The sequence below is a fragment of the Heloderma suspectum genome, chromosome 2, assembly GCF_057233095.1.
Source record: "Heloderma suspectum isolate Gila_16-S chromosome 2, 16-S_ref, whole genome shotgun sequence".
Classification (NCBI taxonomy): Eukaryota; Metazoa; Chordata; class Lepidosauria; order Squamata; family Helodermatidae; genus Heloderma; species Heloderma suspectum.
Window position 1 is genome coordinate 11,535,371 of NC_139459.1, and position 17,870 is coordinate 11,553,240.

Consider the following 17,870-nt stretch of genomic DNA (forward strand, 5'->3'; position numbering starts at 1 on the left):
CCTATGGGAGCAGATGGTCGGGAAGGAAGGGGCGCAGCCGCCGTATCAGATGGAGTTGATACAGCGCTGTCCGACTCACAGCTGACACCTGAGCCTCCATGGACAGCTGGGAGTCCAAAATGACCCTCAGGCTGCAGACCTGGTCTTTCAAGGGTAGCCGTACCCCATTCAACACCAGGTCAACATCCCCCAGCCTCCTCTTGTCTCCCACCAAAAGTACCTCAGTCTTGTCAGGGTTCAGCTTCAGCTTATTCTTCCCCATCCAGCCACTCACCGTCTCCAGACATTTGGACAGGGATTCTACGGCCAACCTTGGTGAAGATTTGAATGAGAGGTAGAGCTGCATGTCATCCGCATATTGATGACACTGCACCCCAAACCTCCTGATGATAGCCCCCAGTGGCTTCACATAGATGTTAAATAGCATCGGGGAGAGGATGGAACCCTGTGGCACCCCACAAGTAAGTGGCCACGGGTCCGAAAACTCCTCTCCCAGTGCTACCCTCTGGTACCTGCCGGAGAGGAAGGACCGGAACCACGGCAATATGGTGTCTCCAATGCCCAACCCCTCCAGGTGGTCCAGGAGGATACCGTGGTCAACGGTATCAAAAGCTGCTGAGAGGTCGAGGAGAACAAGGAAGGAGCATTCACCCCTATCCAGAGCCCTCCTCATATCATCCACCAAGGCGACCAAGGCCGTTTCTGTCCCATGCCCAGGCCTGAAGCCCGACTGAAATGGGTCTAGATAATCAGTTTCTTCCAAGTGTGCCTTCAACTGCACCGCCACCACCCGCTCAATCACCTTGCCCCAAAATGGCAGATTTGAGACTGGGCGAAAGTTGTTCAGAACTTGAGGATCCAAGGAGGGCTTCTTTAAGAGCGGTCTTATCACTGCCTCCTTGAGGGCTGATGGCATCACTCCCTCCTCAAGGGAGGCGTTCACCACCGCCTTGATCCCCTCACCCAGTCTCTCTCTGCAGCTCATAATGAGCCAAGATGGGCAAGGATCAAGTAAGCAGGTGGTCGGCCTTACAGATGAAAGCACCTTGTCCACTTCATCAGGAGGAAGAAGCTGGAACCGATCCCACAAAACCGGTTTGCCACAGGCCGCCTCTTGCTCACTAACTGTATCCACAGTGTGCAGAGTAACACACCTAATCTGATCAATTTTATCTGCAAAGTGCCTTGCCAAAGCCTCACAGGAGGCCTTAGAATGCTCCAGTGGTTCCGGAGCCACAGGACCGACCAGGCTCCGGACCACTTGGAACAGCCTCCTGGGGCAGCACTCTGCAGACGCGATGGAGGCAGCATAATATTCCTTTTTTGCTGCCTTCACCGCCACGTGATAGGCTGAAGATACAGCTCTAGCCCGTGTCTGATCGTCTTTGGAGCGAGACTTCCGCCCCCGTCGCTCTAGCCGTCTCACCTCCTGTTTCAGAGCTCGTAACCGCGGATTGAACCATGGTGCAGTCCAAGCCCTGTTCAGGGGGAGAGGGCGTTTCGGAGCCACCCGATCTAATGCCCCAGTGATTGCAGCATTCCAGCCACCCACCAGGGTCTCGACCGAGTGGCCGTTGGCATGCACCAGAGAATCCCCAAGTGCATTCAGGAATCCATTTGGATCCATAAGACGCCTGGGGCGGACCATTTTAATGGGTCCTCCACCCCTGCGGAGGGGTTGTGGAACCGAGAAGTCCAACATCACCAGATAGTGATCTGACCATGACAAGGGGGTGGTGGATATACCCCCGACTTCCAGATCACTCCCCGCTTCTCCAGAAACAAACACAAGGTCTAGCGCATGACCGGCTACATGGGTGGGCCCAGTTAGAATATGGTGCAGCTCCCAGGAGGCCATGGTCTCCATGAAGTCCCGAGGTGCTCCTGTGAGGATGGCCTCCGAATGTACGTTGAAGTCCCCCAACACCAGTAAGTTAGGGGACTGTACACGCACATCAGAGACCACCTCAAGCACCTCGGCCAGGGAGTCAGTCGTGCAGCGGGGTGGACGGTACACGAGCAGAATCCCCAGACTGCCCTTCGGGCCCAACCTCCAGTACATGTACTCAGCAACCTTGGTCTCCCGGAGAGGGGGGTCTGGTGAAGACCAAGGACTCTCGGTAGATAAAAGCCACTCCCCCTCCCCGATCCCCAGCCCTCGGCTGCTGTGCATACGAAAATCCGGCTGGACACATGGCTGCAAGGGTTGGAGCAGCAGCCTCGGCCAGCCTGGTCTCCATAATACATGCCAGGTCTGCACCCTCATCCAGGATCATGTCATGGATGAGGGAGGTTTTCTGGGTAACAGATCTGGCATTGCAGAGCAGCAAACGAAGGCCAGAAGATGGGGTCACGCCTCCCCCAGCCATCCTTTGGCTCTGGACAGGCCCGGAGCAGGGGACAGATACTACACATCTCTCCCTTGTTCCCCTTACCTGGCATGGCCTGCCCCTAGCGCTCCGCCAGCGCCTGCCGCCCAGACTCGATATGTTCTGGCCCCCAACACTCCCCCCACTGCCTCCATCAGGTGGACACATGCCCCCTCGCTCCCGCCTATTAGGCAGGCTACCCACCCCTAAAAACACAACAAAATCCCCCCCAACAAAATAAAACAAACAGACAAAACAATTAAAATCCCCTTAAAAATGCCAGGTAGGAGTCCACAGGGAAGGCCTGGTGGTGGTGGTGGTGGTGGCGGCGGCGGCGGCAGCGGCGGCAGCAGCAGCAGCAGCAGCAGCAGGCCCAGCAGCAGCAAGCACGCCTCTTCCCCCGTGGTGGTGGTGGTGGTGGTGGTGGTGGTGGTGGTGGTGGTGGCGCCTTCTCCTGCAGGCCCTGGTTCTCCCAGGCCACCTCAGCCAGCCAGCTTATGTAGCCTCTCCAGGGAGGGGCAGGTGGAGCAGCACAGCTGGGTCGGTACCTGGGGGCCTGGTCCTGCAGGGACTGGCAGTCTGCCAGGCAGAAGTCCACAGGGAAGGCCTGGTGGTGGTGGCAGCGGCGGCAGCAGCAGGCCCAGCGGCGGCGGCAGCAGGCCCAGCAGCAGCAAGCACGCCTCTTCCCCAGTGGTGGTGGTGGTAGCTTCTCCAGCAGGCCCTGGCTCTCATTGTCCCTATCTTCAAAAAGGGTAAAAGGAGGAACCTGTGAACTACAGAGTAGTCAGTCTGACATCCATCCCTGGGAAAATTCTGGAACACATGATAAAGCAATCCATCTGGAAGCACCTTGAAAACAATGCAGTGATTACTCGAAGCCAACATGGATTTGTCAAGAACAAGTCCTGCCAGATGAACCTGATCTCATTTTTTGATCAGGTAACCTCCCTTGTGGACCATGGGAATGCTGTAGACATCATATACCTCGACTTCAGCAAAGCTTTCAACAAAGTGCTCCATGATCTCCTGATGAGCAAACTAGCTCAAAGTGGGCTAGATGAAACAATGATCCGGTGGATCCACAGTTGGCTACAGAATCGGACTCAAAGAGTGCTTATCAATGGGACCTTCCCAAACTGGGGAGAGGTAACGAGTGGGGTACCGCAGGGCTCAGTCCTGGGCCCAGTGCTCTTCCACATTTTTATGAATGACTTGGAGGAGGAGGTGCAGGGAATGCTGATCAAATTTGCAGATGACACAAAATTGGGAGGGATAGCTAATACTTTGGAAGACAGAAACAACATTCAAAGTGATCTGGATAGACTGGAGCGCTGGGCAGAAAACAACAGAATGACATTTAATAGGGATAAATGCCACGTTCTGCACCTAGGAAAAGAAACCAAAGGCACAGTTACAAGATGGGGGATACGTGGCTCAACAACACTAAAAGTGAGGAGGATCTTGGAATTGTTGTCGATGACAAGCTGAATATGAGCCAACAATGTGATGTGGCTGCAAAAAAGGCAAATGCTCTTTTGGGCTGCATTAATAGAAGCATAGCTTCCAAATCCCGGGAAGTACTAGTTCCCCTCTACTCAGCACTGGTTAGGCCTCATCTGGAGTACTGTGTCCAGTTCTGGGCAACACACTTTAAGAAGGATGCAGACAAACTGGAGAGGGTTCAGAGGAGGGCAACAAAGATGATCAGGGGACTGGAAACCAAGCCCTATGAAGAGAGACTGAAAGAACTGGGCATGTTTAGCTTTGAGAAGAGAAGACTGAGGGGAGATATGATAGCGCTCTTCAAGTACTTGAAATGTTGTCCCAGAGAGGAAGGCCAGGATCTCTTCTTGATCATCCCAGAATGCAGGACACAGAATCATGCGCTCAAGTTACAGGAAGCCAGATTCCGGCTGAACATCTGGAAAACCTTCCTGACTGTTCGAGCAATACAACAATGGAACCAACTACCTAGGGAGGTGGTGGGCTCTCCCACACTGGAGGCATTCAAGAGATGAGGCTGGACAGCCATCTGTCAGATATGCTCTGGCTTGGATTCCTGCACTGAGCAGAGGGTTGGACTTGGACTCGATGGCCTTGTAGGCCCCTTCCAACCCTACTATTCTATGATTCCATGATTCCATGATCCTATGAGTCTATGATCAAATCTGAAGCTAGGGAGATATCTGTGTGGTCATGAACAATTCTGGCATAATCTGGATGTTTTTGGGGGGAGGATGCTCATCATCTCTCAGTGATGGCTATCAAACATTGGTAGAAGGTTAGCTGGCTGGCAACCACAATGGTATTTTTAGGAAGCTTTTAGGAAGCTTCCATAGATGTGAAAATATCAAGAACAACACAATGGCAAGTGACCAGATTCCAAGGCCGATCCACCTTAAACATGTTGAAACTTAGAGAACTTCCAGGTCCATCACTTTACCAGGGTAAACTGTCTACTTTGTTTTGCAAAGAATAATTTACAAGCATTTACAGCATTATTGCAGTGCATTTCACCATCCTCACCAATCCTCTTTTAAGGATGCCCATCTGTTGCCTGCTGCCCACCCGGCTTGGCTTGCATGTGTGAGCCAAGCCATGGGCTTTTCCCAAATATGCAAACTTTTCTCAGGGGGAGGGGGTTTGTAAAATTTAATTTGCATAAATTCCAGCCATAATTTGTGTTAATTAAGCAAATTACAGCTGCAACTTGTGAAATTTCTGGCTGCAATTTGCACACATTTTTTTACAACCCCCCCCCCAACAGAAAATCTGCAGTATTTATTCCAGTAACCTGCAATTACAGGTGTAAATGGGCCATTTATACCTGTAACCTTATGCATATCAGCCATTCACAGCCCCATTTTATGTGAGACCAAATATGCACATTTTTGCTTTCTTCATTTGTTTCCACAAAATGGTGATTGCAGAGCTTGCCAGATGGACCCAGGGTGAGTACGGGTGGCTCAGCAAGTGCAGGGTGAACTCCAACGGGGCAAGGGGCTCAGTGGGGGCAACTCGGGGAAGAGGGTGGGGAGAGTCTGCCAGACTCCTGGACAAGGTCAGGTGCCCATACCATCCCTAGCTCAAGCATCCCTGGTTCTTCCATCCCTAAGCAGCTATTCTCAACTGTGAGAGTTTAAACTTCTTCACAATTTATAGAATTGTGCTTCCATCCTCCTTTCTTCCTACATGTAGTGGTCAAATACTTGATGTCTTGACATGGGCTTGCATTTTCTTCCATTATTTTACTTTACAGATGGAAATCCAAACTCTCTTTGTCTCTGTCTCTCTGTCTCTCTCTGTGTGTGTGTGCGTGTGTGTGTGCGTGTGTGTGTATGCCCCGGCCGTGGGCCACTAAGGTTTGGAGGTGCCAAGATAATGATAAGCCAGACCCAGGTTTGCTTACAAGGAGACTTTATTGACTACTTACAGCACACAGGCATACCCAACGGTTGTATCAGACAGCTTCTCTGAACCCAGAGCCATGGGGTACAATGGGTTTTATACCATACATGTGAGGCAGCATGACAGCAGCAAGCATTAATTAGCATTAATCTGCAACTTTCCCAGCATAGACTAACAGTGCTTGTTCAGAAGGAAAACAATCAGAACTTTCCCAGCACAGCCACCTGTAACTCAGCATAAACATAGCCTCACTTCTCAGGCACATCCTAGGCCTTGATAAGATACTAGCCTTTGTTAGCATGGAATGTGCTGAGGCCGTGCTATTGACCTTTGACAGCTCAGAGGTCCACCAGCAAGGAAACAGAACATATAATGAACCTAAGCAAAGCATTATGGATCTCTAGGCCCCTCAAAAATTACAGGTGACTTGGTTACAGGACTGGGGCCAATACAGTGTGTGTGTGTGTGTGTGTGTGTGTCTTTCCATATGTATTTTATATATGAAGGAAAGAGCAAGAATCATCATCATAATCTCTTTCTATGAAAACTAGTTCCTTGCTTTGTTCCACTCCGGTGCGATAGAGGAAAAAAATCAAGTTGAGGTTTGCTGATAAAGAGGTGGGGTGATGCAAACTGGCACAAACTTGTTTCTTGTTTCTTGCTGGAGACTAAGTAGACATTGCTAATTAACTAGAGCTAGAATTAGGGATGTATAAATATTGTTAAATCTGTTCCGTCTGTGTTTTGTGGAGCGTCAAACGTCTTTCATTCTGTTGCCGACTCATTGACAGAATATGTTATTTTTTAGAGATGTACAAGAATTTCGTTCCACTTGTGCAAGTGCACATTAGCACTAATGTGAATGTATTGCAATGTGAATTTGTGCAAATTCCCTAAAATAAAATAAAATAAAATACAGAAACGGTCCGCAAGTCCATGGAACTCATGCGACTCAGATGATGTTGCTCCATTGCAGAATCTGCAGGTCAGATTCATGGAAATCTGAACTCAATTGCATTTGTTGTGGATTTCTCAGATATTTCTGCTGGGGACACAGAGAGTAAGACCTTCCTTTCTGGGGTCCTCATGTGTATGTATTTGCTACCTCTCATATAGGCAAATAAGTATGGCTGCCCTCTACTCCTGTTGGGAAGATTGCTGTGGTGAGGCAGAACTAGGGATGCATGAGAATTTAGTTTTTGCTCACTACCCCCCCCCCATCCCTTGGAGGAATTTCCCAGTTCTGCTGAGAAAGCAGCAATCACAAATGCAAATGGGAGTCAGGCACAAGAACAGTAGCAAGATGAAGTCCGGAGAAACCTGGTGATCTCAAACATCACTCATTCACCCATCCCTTGGCAGAAAAAACCTTCCACACCTGACACTGTCTAGTTCAGTCCCTATTGGTTGGTATTAACAGGGTGTAATGTTTTTCTATCTCCCCCCCCCCAGACTCCATGACACATCACAATAATGGGTGTATTGCTAGTAATGATAACAAACCAACAACCTAAGCAGATGCTTCTCAACAATTGCTATGTTCGGCTCCATAGAATAAGATTAACAAGGCTTCCAAACATCCTGGCACTATGATAATGGGGGTAATATAAATATCATGGTTAGATTTAAAGGAATGCATTAATTGGGCATATATTCTGTCCTGTTTTATGACTGCCCTCTGAGATAATGATTTCATAGTGAGATGATAATCAAATCTGCCAAGGGTAGGGAAGAGGATAACCTGCCTCATATATTATACATTTGTACGAGACACCATGGTTCCATTTGAAAAGAAATATATGTCATTCATATATATATATATATATATGTTGTCCCTTAAAACAACCCCAAATGATTCTGCAAGATATCCGGATCACAGAGTGATTGACAGCAAAGTGAGTTACAGCTGTCATCTTTGGAGGGCCATAGCAGTAATGAAACGATCTGTTTTGGATGTTGGGAGTTGATTACTAGAGAAAGAAAGCCACTGAAACCCCAAATCACAGAGCTGCTGCATTCTAATTCTGCCATCTTTGCCCTGCCAGCTTTGCAGGAGCTCCCCACATCCACCCTTTGGAGGAGGCATCTTGGTTAATTAGAAAAAGCAGCCGGAACATTTCCCCCATTCTGTTATGACTTATGACAGTAACTCTGACTATAACCTTTGTGTGTTTTGCCCAATTAACTAGGGTTAAGTCTTATGGATGATTTAGACTTGGGTGAGCACAAGTCAAGAATCATGGTGCCTGGAAAAAAATAAAACAACAACAACAGGGACTACAATAAAAATGTTAAGGTCTAGAATAAGAATGTGGTGAACTATGGTAGTGCAAGGGCCAAGCTAGAACCACCATTAGAGTGGAGCTGAACCATGAGGGAGAACTTTGCTCAGTTCGCAATTAAAGCAAAATGATCGTGCCACCCAACTGGCCAGGATGGTCCAATTGGGGATGCCTTTGCAAGGGGCAGAATGAAGATGAGGCTTTGCCTGCATGGCACGTGGATGTATGTCACACAGCTACGACGGTGGCATAGCGTGAGGATTTATAAGCCAACCCAGCCCCTGAATCAGGCCTCTTCCTTTTCACCCCCACCCTCCCTATTTCAGCACAGAACTAGCTGGTCGCTCTTTCCGGGGGCCAAGTAGGGATTTTCTCACCAACTGGCTGGCCTTGTTGGTATATTTTTTGCCTATTATGTACTTAGGGGTGTCTCAAGAGTCTGATGGATGGCCCCTTGCCCCTGGACCCCCCTGGAGCCCGCTCGCCAGGCCACGGGGCACTTGTGGACCTGTTCGTCAAGCCCCCCACAGCTTGCTGAGCGCTGAGCAGCTGCTTGTCCTCCCTAACGAGCTGCCATTGTGCGCAAGAATGGCAGCTCAGGTGCTTCTGGTTAGGTGACGTTGCGTGCAATGGTGGCTCGCCGTGTTGCATACATGTTGAGCACAGTGGCGGCTCATCAGGGAGGATGGGAGACCCCACAGCATTGTGGTCCACTCCCCCGGCCATGGCGAAGCAGCAGGGATGAACAGTGGTGGCAGCTCAGCGAGTGCCTGACAAAGTGCCTGACATCCGTTCATATCTGCTCTGAGGTGTGGGAGATGGATTAAATTAATTGGAGTTGAGGTAGGTTGGTCTGGTCACTTTTAGTTGTTGTTCTGGTTGGCAGGGATGTGTGGCAGGTAGGAGTAGAGAGGGCTGAGCAGCTTGGGGCATTTTTTCCAGTGATTGGCCATTCCCGAGACTTGCCACTTAGGGCTGTGCAACCTAGTGGCAGAGTAAGGATGGCTCCTAGGCTAACCTGAACCACCCACTTGGAGCTATGTGGCACTGTGGTGTTCTGGGAAGGCTGCCTTCTGCTAGGGATGGATGGGTGCCCCCCATCCTGGTTATCTGGGTGCCTGCCCTGCTCCTGCCCCTGCTCATGCATCCCCAGAGTCACAATCAAGCCCCATGCCCACTTGCTAAACTGCCTGCTCTTACTCGGGCCCCATCTGCCTTCACCGCGATCACCATGTTAGGAAAAAAAAAATGGCCATCACATTACTGCACACAAAGACTTATATGCAAAATGGTGCCGTGAATCTTGCGTATATGGGAGATTTGGATACAGAGGATTCCCACGACCCTCCGGCTTGGCTTGCCTTTGCAAGCTGAGCTGGGAGTTCCATCCTAAAACCGGGAACTCCCCCCCCTTCCATAAAAGAATTTATGGAGGGGAAAAGTGGGGGCAGTTCCTGCTGCCATGGCCACACCACTGTCATCCCTCTCTCTCTGCCAGAGTGAACCCCAGCAGAGTGGGAGGGATGAAGGTAATATGGCGACTGTGGGGGCAGTGGGGGTGGGGACAGAAGACGGGGCTGTGCAGCAATGGTGGTGGGAAGGTTAGACAGGAGCCTCACCTTCCTGTGCCCGCTGTCACATTGTCCCATTGTCATGTACCTAATGAGAACAGAGGGCAAAGGTAATTCAGAGTGAGAGCTATTTGCTCTGGAACATTAGGCTCAGCAACACTCTGATGGTCTCTATTTACCAAGGACAATCTGAGTTCCTAGGCACTCCTCCTTGATGAATCTCTCCCCACTATGGGTGGAGAGATGGCTACTTTGCATTTTGGAGATATTTCAGGGATGCTTAAAAAAATGTTGTTAGTAAGTTGCTAGGTTCCCCCTCCCCCCTCCTCCAGTTTCTAGCCATCACCCTCGGGTTTCTAAAACTCTCATATCTTAGATCTGTCTTAGATCTCTCGGCACTTAGAAGGCATGTACAGACCATGTGAAATCTGCTCCGTCTGTGTTTCGTGGATTGTCAGGGGCCTTTTGTTCTGTCATCCGCTCACAGACAGATGCAATTTTTTTCATCATGTGGAAAAAAAAATGCAAATAATTATGTAAGATGTTTTGTAAGAAGGTACATAATTTACCTTAGTACGTAACATTTAGTGTATTGTCCCCCATTCCATTCAACTTTTCCTCAGCTGAAACGTGCATATTTTCCTACAGATAAATATGCACGAATTTCAGGAAAGTTAAAAAAAGAAATATCCGAAAGTCCACGGTCTCCATGCAGCCTGAGAGGGTCACTCTGCAGTGGATTCCACAGGTCAGATTCTTAGAAATCCAAGCTCATTTTAGTTTGTCTCAAATTTCTCCACAATCCCTAGCAAGGAGCAGGCTTTAGTGACACTAAGCTATCATGTAATTCATGATCTTCCATTTCACATGATGCAGCTGGTGAGCTCCATTTTGAACTCTGGACGTGGCTTTCTGCTTCTCAAGCTGGTCTCCTGAAATCACAGTTGGGCTCTGTGGCTTGGTTGGCCATAAAACAGGAGTGGGCAACTTCTGGCTCTCCAGATGTTGCCGCACTGCACCTCTGGCAGCTCAAGTCAGCAGAGCTAATGGTGAGGGATGATAAGCAGGTCACGGAAGCAAGCCTTGACCTTCACAGGTGTTGCCATTTACCAAGCTCTGTCCATTTTACCAAATGTTAAATTCATGAATTACACAAAGGTGAGAGATTTATAACACTAAAAAGGAATACATAGGGTTGGATTTTATTATGAACATTATCATGACATAACACATGACAAAAAAGTGCATAATGATTTTTTTTTTTTTTTGGTACACCATCTATCAAAAGAAACATTACTTAGCTTTGAAATCAGTGCAAAATAAACAACACACAGCTAGTGGATGACAGACTTCAGCAATGCGTAATTTGGGAGCTTAGGCAGTGAGCTTGGTATGGTAACAGGGACATTGCTGAGAAACTGGATTGTCCCTTTTGTCATGTGGGAAATGTTGGAGCATGTGACAATGTATGGTTGTAACCATTTGCTCCATGGTAAAAAAACCCTGATAATGAGAATCAATCTCAAGATGATGAAGGGTGCACTCCTATACACATTTACCTGGAAGTAAGCCTCATTGAATCCAATGGGGCTTACTTCTGAGTAGACAATATTTAATGTTGTGCTGTAAGAACATATGAAGAGCCAGGCTTGATCAGACCAAAAGCCTATCTAGCCTGGCATTCTCTTTACACAGTGGCAAAACAGATGTGCATGGGAAGCCGATAAGCATGTGCATAACAGCACCCTCCCATTCCTGTTCCCCAGCAACCGCCATACAGAGGCATACTGCATCTGCATCTTGCAGTCCATCTCATCAGCTAGGAGGAATGCAGAGGCTTTTCAGTTGTAAGATTTCTCCCTTTGGGCTGGGGATGACTACATGGGGTCACATGTGAGTTCACACATGCTTGTTCATCACTCTATAACAGGGGTGAGCAAATTGTGGCCTTCCAGCTGTTGTTGGATCACAATTCCCATCATAGAATCATAGAATAGTAGGGCTGGAAGGGGCCTACAAGAACATCGAGTCTAACCCCCTGCTCAATGCAGGAATCCAAGTCAGAGCATCCCTGACAGGTGGCTGTCCATTCTCGTCTTGGATGCCTCCAGTGTGGGAGAGCCCACCTCCTCCCTAGGTCATTGGTTCCATTGTCATATTGCTCTAACAGTCAGGAAGTTTTTCCTGATGTTCAGCCAGAATCTGGCTTCCTGTCACTTGAGCCCATTATTCCATGTCCTGCCTTCTGGGATGAGCAAGAAGAGATCCTGGCCTTCCTATCTGTGGCAACCTTTCAAGTACTTGAAAAGCGCTATCATATCTCCCCTCAGTCTTCTCTTCTCAAGGCTAAACATGCCCAAGTTCTTTCAGTCTCTCTTCATAGGGCTTTGTTTCCAGTCCCTTGATCATCTTCATTGCCCTCCTCTGAACCCTCTCCAGCTTGTCTGCATCCTTCTTAAAGTGTGGTGCCCAGAACTGGACACAGTACTCCAGATGAGGCCTAACCAGTGCTGAGTAGAGGAGAACTAGTACTTCTTAGGATTTGGAAGCTATGCTTCCATTAATGCAGCCCCAAACAGCATTTGCCTTTTTTGCAGCCACATCACATTGTTGGCTCATATTCAGCTTGTGATCAACAACAATTCCAAGCTCTTTCTAGCTTGTAGAGTTGTTGAGCCAAGTATCCCCCAGCTTATAACTGTGCATTTGGTTTCTTTTTCCTAGGTGCAGAATTTGGCATTTCTCGCTATTCAATTTCATTCTGTTGTTTTCTGCCCAGTGCTCCAATCTACCTATCAAGATCACTTTGTATTTTGTTTCTGTCTTCCAAGGCATTAGCTATCCCGCCCAATTTTGTGTCATCCGCAGATTTGATCAGCATCCCCTGCACCTCCTCCTCATTAATACAAATGTTGAAGAGCACTGGGCCCAGAACTGAGCCCTGCGGTACCCCACTCATTACCTCTCCCCAGTTTGAGAAGATCTCATTGAGAAGCACTCTTTGAGTCCAATTCTGTAGCCAACTGTGGATCCACTGGATCATTGTTTCATCTAGCCCACTTTGAGCTAGTTTGCTCATCAGGATATCATGGGGCACTTTATCGAAAGCTTTGCTGAAGTCAAGGTATATTATGTCCACAGCATCCCATGGTCCATAAGGGAGGCGACCTGATTCAAAAATGAGATCAGATTCATTTGGCAGGATTTGTTCTTGACAAATCCATGTTGGCTTCGAGTAATCACTGCATTGTTTTCAAGGTGCTTACAGATGGATTGCTTTATCACCTGCTCCAGAATTTTCCCAGGGATTGATGTCAGACTGACTGGTCTGTAGTTCCCAGGTTCCTCCTTTTACCCTTTCTGAAGATAGGGACAACATTAGCCCTCCAGTCATCTGGCACTTCCCATCCTCCATGATTTCTCAAAGGGAATAGACAGTGGTTCTGAGAGTTCTTCTGCCAGTTCCTTTATTGCTCTAGGATGAAGTTCATCTGGCACTGGAGATTTGAACTCGGGATGGACGAAAGTCCCTTACCTGGTCCCGCAGCTGTTTTTGGTGGGGAGGGGTTCTCCCCCTGAAATTCTTGGTGGGGGGGAGGCGCCACACCCCCCCCCCCGGCGAAATTCAGGCCTGGGGGGAGCGCCTCGCCTCTTCGGCCGTGAAAGAAAAAAGTTATGTAAAAAAAAAAAAACGTGATAGGTTATGTAACGATTTACATAGCCTATCATGGCTGACTTTGAAAATCTAGCCGTGATAGGCCACGTAAATCGTTACGTAGCCTATCACGTTTTTTGTTTTGTTTGTTTTTTACTTTACTGGGAAATGGTGGCGGCGGCAGCCAGTGGGAAGACCGGTCGCTGCCGCTGCAACGCCGCCGCAATGCCACCAAACACCGCCGAAATGCCGCCAGGACCCGCCGCCGAGAGGGACATTTGCACAAGGTAAGTCCCATCCTGGGGGGGGGGGGCGGGCGGGTGTCGGAGAATTTCCTAGGGATGTACGAAAGTCACTTACCTGGCCTCGCAGCTTTTCGAGGTGGGGGGGAGGCGCTTCGCTGCTCCCCCCGTGAAGTTCAGGCCGGGGGGGGAGGCTTCCTGCCTCGTCCAGCCGAAATTCAGGCCGGGGGGGAGGCTTCCCGCCTTGCCCAGCCGAAATTCAGGCCGGGGAGGAGGCACCTCACCTCGCCTGGCCGTGAAATTAAAAGTAAAAAAAAAACAAAAGAACACCCCCTAGATCTGCAAAGTCAGCCGTGATAGGCTATGTAAATCGTCACGTAGCCTATCACGGGTGACTTAAAAAAAAAAAAAAAAGTGCGTACGCAAATGGCGGCCCCCATAGGGAGCTGCCATTCGCGTTCCTTATTTGGTCGCTGTAGTCTACATAAAGATTTACGTAGACTACGGCAAAAATAAGGGTAACGCTATTTGCGTTGCCCTTATTTTCGCTGTAGTCTACGTAAATCTTTATGTAGACTACAGGGACCAAATAAGGAACGCGAATGGCGGCTCCCTATGGGGGCCGCCATTTGCGTACGCGCTTTTTTTTTTTAAGTCACCCGTGATAGGCTACGTGATGATTAACGAAGCCTATCACGGCTGACTTTGCAAATCTAGCCATGATAGGCTACGTTAATCGTTACGTAGCCTATCACAGGGGCGTTTTTTGTTTTTTTTTTACTTTTCTTGTAATGGCGGCGGCGGCAGCCGGTCAAAAGACCGGCTGCCGCCCCCGCCCCTGACGAAGACCTGCCGAACTGCCGCCGGGACCCGCCGCCGGGAGCGACATTCGTGAAAGGTAAGTCCCATTCCGGGGGGGGGGGCGGGGGGCGGAGAATTTCTCCCCGAACAACCTTCGGAGGACCGAATGCATTGGCACTCAGCCTCCTAAAGTTTCGGGGAGAAATTCTCCCCCATCCCTAGAATTTCCCCACCAATTTCGGGGGGCCGAATGCATTGGCATTAGGCCTCCCAGAGATTCGTGGAGAAATTCTCCGACATCCCTAATTTGAACTCATTCAAAGTAATTAAGTGTTCCTTGGCCATATGCCTATCAATCTCAAGCTGCAATCCTCCCCCTTCAGCCTGTACTCTGCCTTTGCCAGGGGGGCCTTTGTCCCTCTTTTGGGAGAAGACTGAGCCAAAGTAGGAACTATGCACTTCTGTCTTTTCTTTGTCATCTGTTATCATTTTGCCATCCTTATTTAATAGTTGAACCACCATTTCTTTCCTCTGTCTTTTACTATCCATGTATCTGAACAAAGCCTTTTTGTTGCTTTTAGCATCCTCCACTAACCTCAGCTCGTTCTCAGCTTTAGCCTTCCTGACACCATCTAGGGATGGCGGAGAATTCTGCCACGGATTTCAGTGAGGCCAAATGCACTGGCATTCAGCCCCCTGAAACCCGTGGCAGAACGGCCTCCCCCCGCCCCCCCCGGAATCCCCCCCGGGACGATGCTTAACTGGGGTGGATGTTCTGGTGGCAGTGGCTCTGGCAGCGGCTCCAGTCACGGTGGCAGCATCTGGTCTCTTAGCCGGCTGTTGCAGACTCAAATGGCGGCCGCCATAGTGGCTGCCATTTGTGTCCGGCCAGGCTGCTGTGATAGGCTACGTAAGTATTTACGTAGCCTATCACAGCAAAGGAGCCACGCAAATGGTGGTCACCATGCCATTTGCATAGCTGCCTTTGCAATACTTACGTAGCCTATCATGGCAAGCTAAAAAAAAAAAAACGCCTACGCAAATGGCGGCGGCTACTGCGGCCACCATTTGCATTCCCTTTTTTTTGCTGCTTTAGCCTACGTAAATATTTACGTAAGCTATTACAGCGAAAAATGGGGACGCAAATAGCGTAGTGGGCGCTATTTGTGTTCCCCTTTTTTTCGCTGTAATAGTTTATGTAAATATTTACGTAGGCTAAAACGGCGGGAAAAAAAGCAACGCAAATAGCACCCGCTACGCTATTTGCATTCCCCTTTTTTTTGCCGTAATAGCTTACGTAAATATTTACATAGGCTAAACAGCGAAAAAAAGGGAACGCAAATGATGGCCACCATAACTGCCGCCATTTGCGTACACTGTGTTGTTGTTTTTCCGGGAGGCTGCCCAGTGGCTGGATGTCCGGCTGCAGGTGTCCCCGGCTGGCAGCTCTGCGGAACCTCCGCGGAGTGGAGCCAGCCAGATTAGGATTTCGGGGGGAGGTGTTGAGTGCTTCCCCCCCATTGCGAATCACCCCATTGAAAAGGTAAGTGACTTTCGTACATCCCTAACACCATCCCTGCAATTATGTGCTACCTGCCTGTACACTTCCTTTGTTGCCTGGCCTTCCCCCCACTTCCTACACATGTCCTTTTTTGTTTTCAGGTCATCTCTAATCTTTTTTTGAAGCCACATTGGCTTCTTCTCTTGTCTTACACCTTTTTTTCTTGTTGGAATTGTGCCTTTAGAATTGTCTTTTTTTTAAACTCCCACCCATCTTGGACTCCTTTTCTCATTAGAGTCGCTAATGCTAAGACCTTACTTATCATTGTTCTGAGTTTATTAAAATTGGCTTTCCTAAAATCCAGGGTATGGGTTTGGCTATACTCAGCTTTTGCTTAATTTAGAACCAAGAACTCAAGTATAACATGGTCGCTTTCCCCCAGAGTTCCTGTAACTGCTACTTTATCCACTAAGTCATCTCTGTTGGTTAGGATCAAGTCAAGGATAGCCGATCCTCTAGTTCCTTCCTCTACTTTCTGTAGGAGGAAGTTCTCTGCCACACAAGTCAGGAATTTCCTGGAGGGGCCATGTTTTGCAGAATTTGTCTCCCAACAAATATTGCTGAAATTGAAGTCCCCCATTACTGCTACATCATGCTTCCTTGAAACCTTGGCAATTTGCTTTTCAAAAGTTCCATCCTCGTCTTCTCCTTCATTGGGTGGCCTATCAACCTATTACACCTATCAACCTTCACCATTGCATTGCCTATGCTGTTTAGGGCTGATGGGAGTTGTAGGCCAAAGCATCCAGAGGGACACCAGTTGCCCACCCCTGCTCTATAAACTCATCATCAAGGGATGAGCTAGCTGCATGTGTGAAACAGCTACCACAGACTGAAGACTGAAGATAAGGGTTTTCACATCATCTCACATCACATAAAACAGAAGGGCTTGTTTCCAAAGAACTGTATTTTGGCTGTGAAGGTGGTGGTGGGAACTTCCTTCATATCTGGGGTTGGTCTGGAGAAATTCAGACAAAAGCTGCCCACAAACGGGGGACTTGCATTTTGGAGACACCACCAGAGGTGTCTTCTTTTTCTTTCTTTTGTTCTAAGTTTGAATGAAATGGCAGAAGAACTGCCAAAATGGGTCCAGCTGTTTGGACAATTTTAGCTTGGCAGACCCATTTTGTTGGGGAGATGAGTACTGCTAGCTCCAAATGCTATCATCAACAGAGGCCCTTCTCACTAGCCCACCACCAAGAATCATTAGGCTGGTGAGTACAAAGAAGAGGACCTTTTCAGTGGTCCCCCCAGATCTCTAGAATCAGCTTCCACCAGAGCTTCCTCAGGCCCCTCCTTTGCAGGACTTCAGGAAAGCTTTGAAGATGCACCTGTTTTCACAGGCCTTCCCATAATGTCTTGGGCTGCTGGTTTCATTGGTAATTTCTGTTTGTCTTGATTTTTATTGGTAACCTGCTTGTATGGATTTTTACTGAATGTGTGGTTATTGATTTTTATTGTATCCACTTTATGTGTGTTTATATTGTATGACACCTTGAGAGGGTTCCACCCTTAAAGTCCCCCCCCCAATAAATTTAAATAAATACATACATAAATAAACATGCTGGTTTTGGGGTGACCAAGGAAATGGCCAGAGATGTTTGTAGAAGGGGGATATGTCTTTCTTCCCCCACATTCCCCTCCCCCAAAGGAATGTGTCGGTGATCTCTGTAACAGCAAGCAGCCTGTCAGTTTGGAGCAATGAGACAACAGAGTCAGTTTGAGGAAGAGTCGGTGTTGACAAGTTTCAGATGATCGGAAGGTGCTGAACCCACTCCCAGGAATCCAGGTTGGGAGGGGAGTGTCAGTGCACTTTGGGACATCTGTTGGAGGGGTTTAAGCTGTGAACCTCCAGCTATGCTCAACTCATACATTTGTAAATAAACAGATATACTACAAAATATCAGTGAGCCTCCAAAGACCTGAACCCAGGTAAGCTCTGGACCCCCTGAAATCTCTCACTGTTCAGAGGATTGGGTTG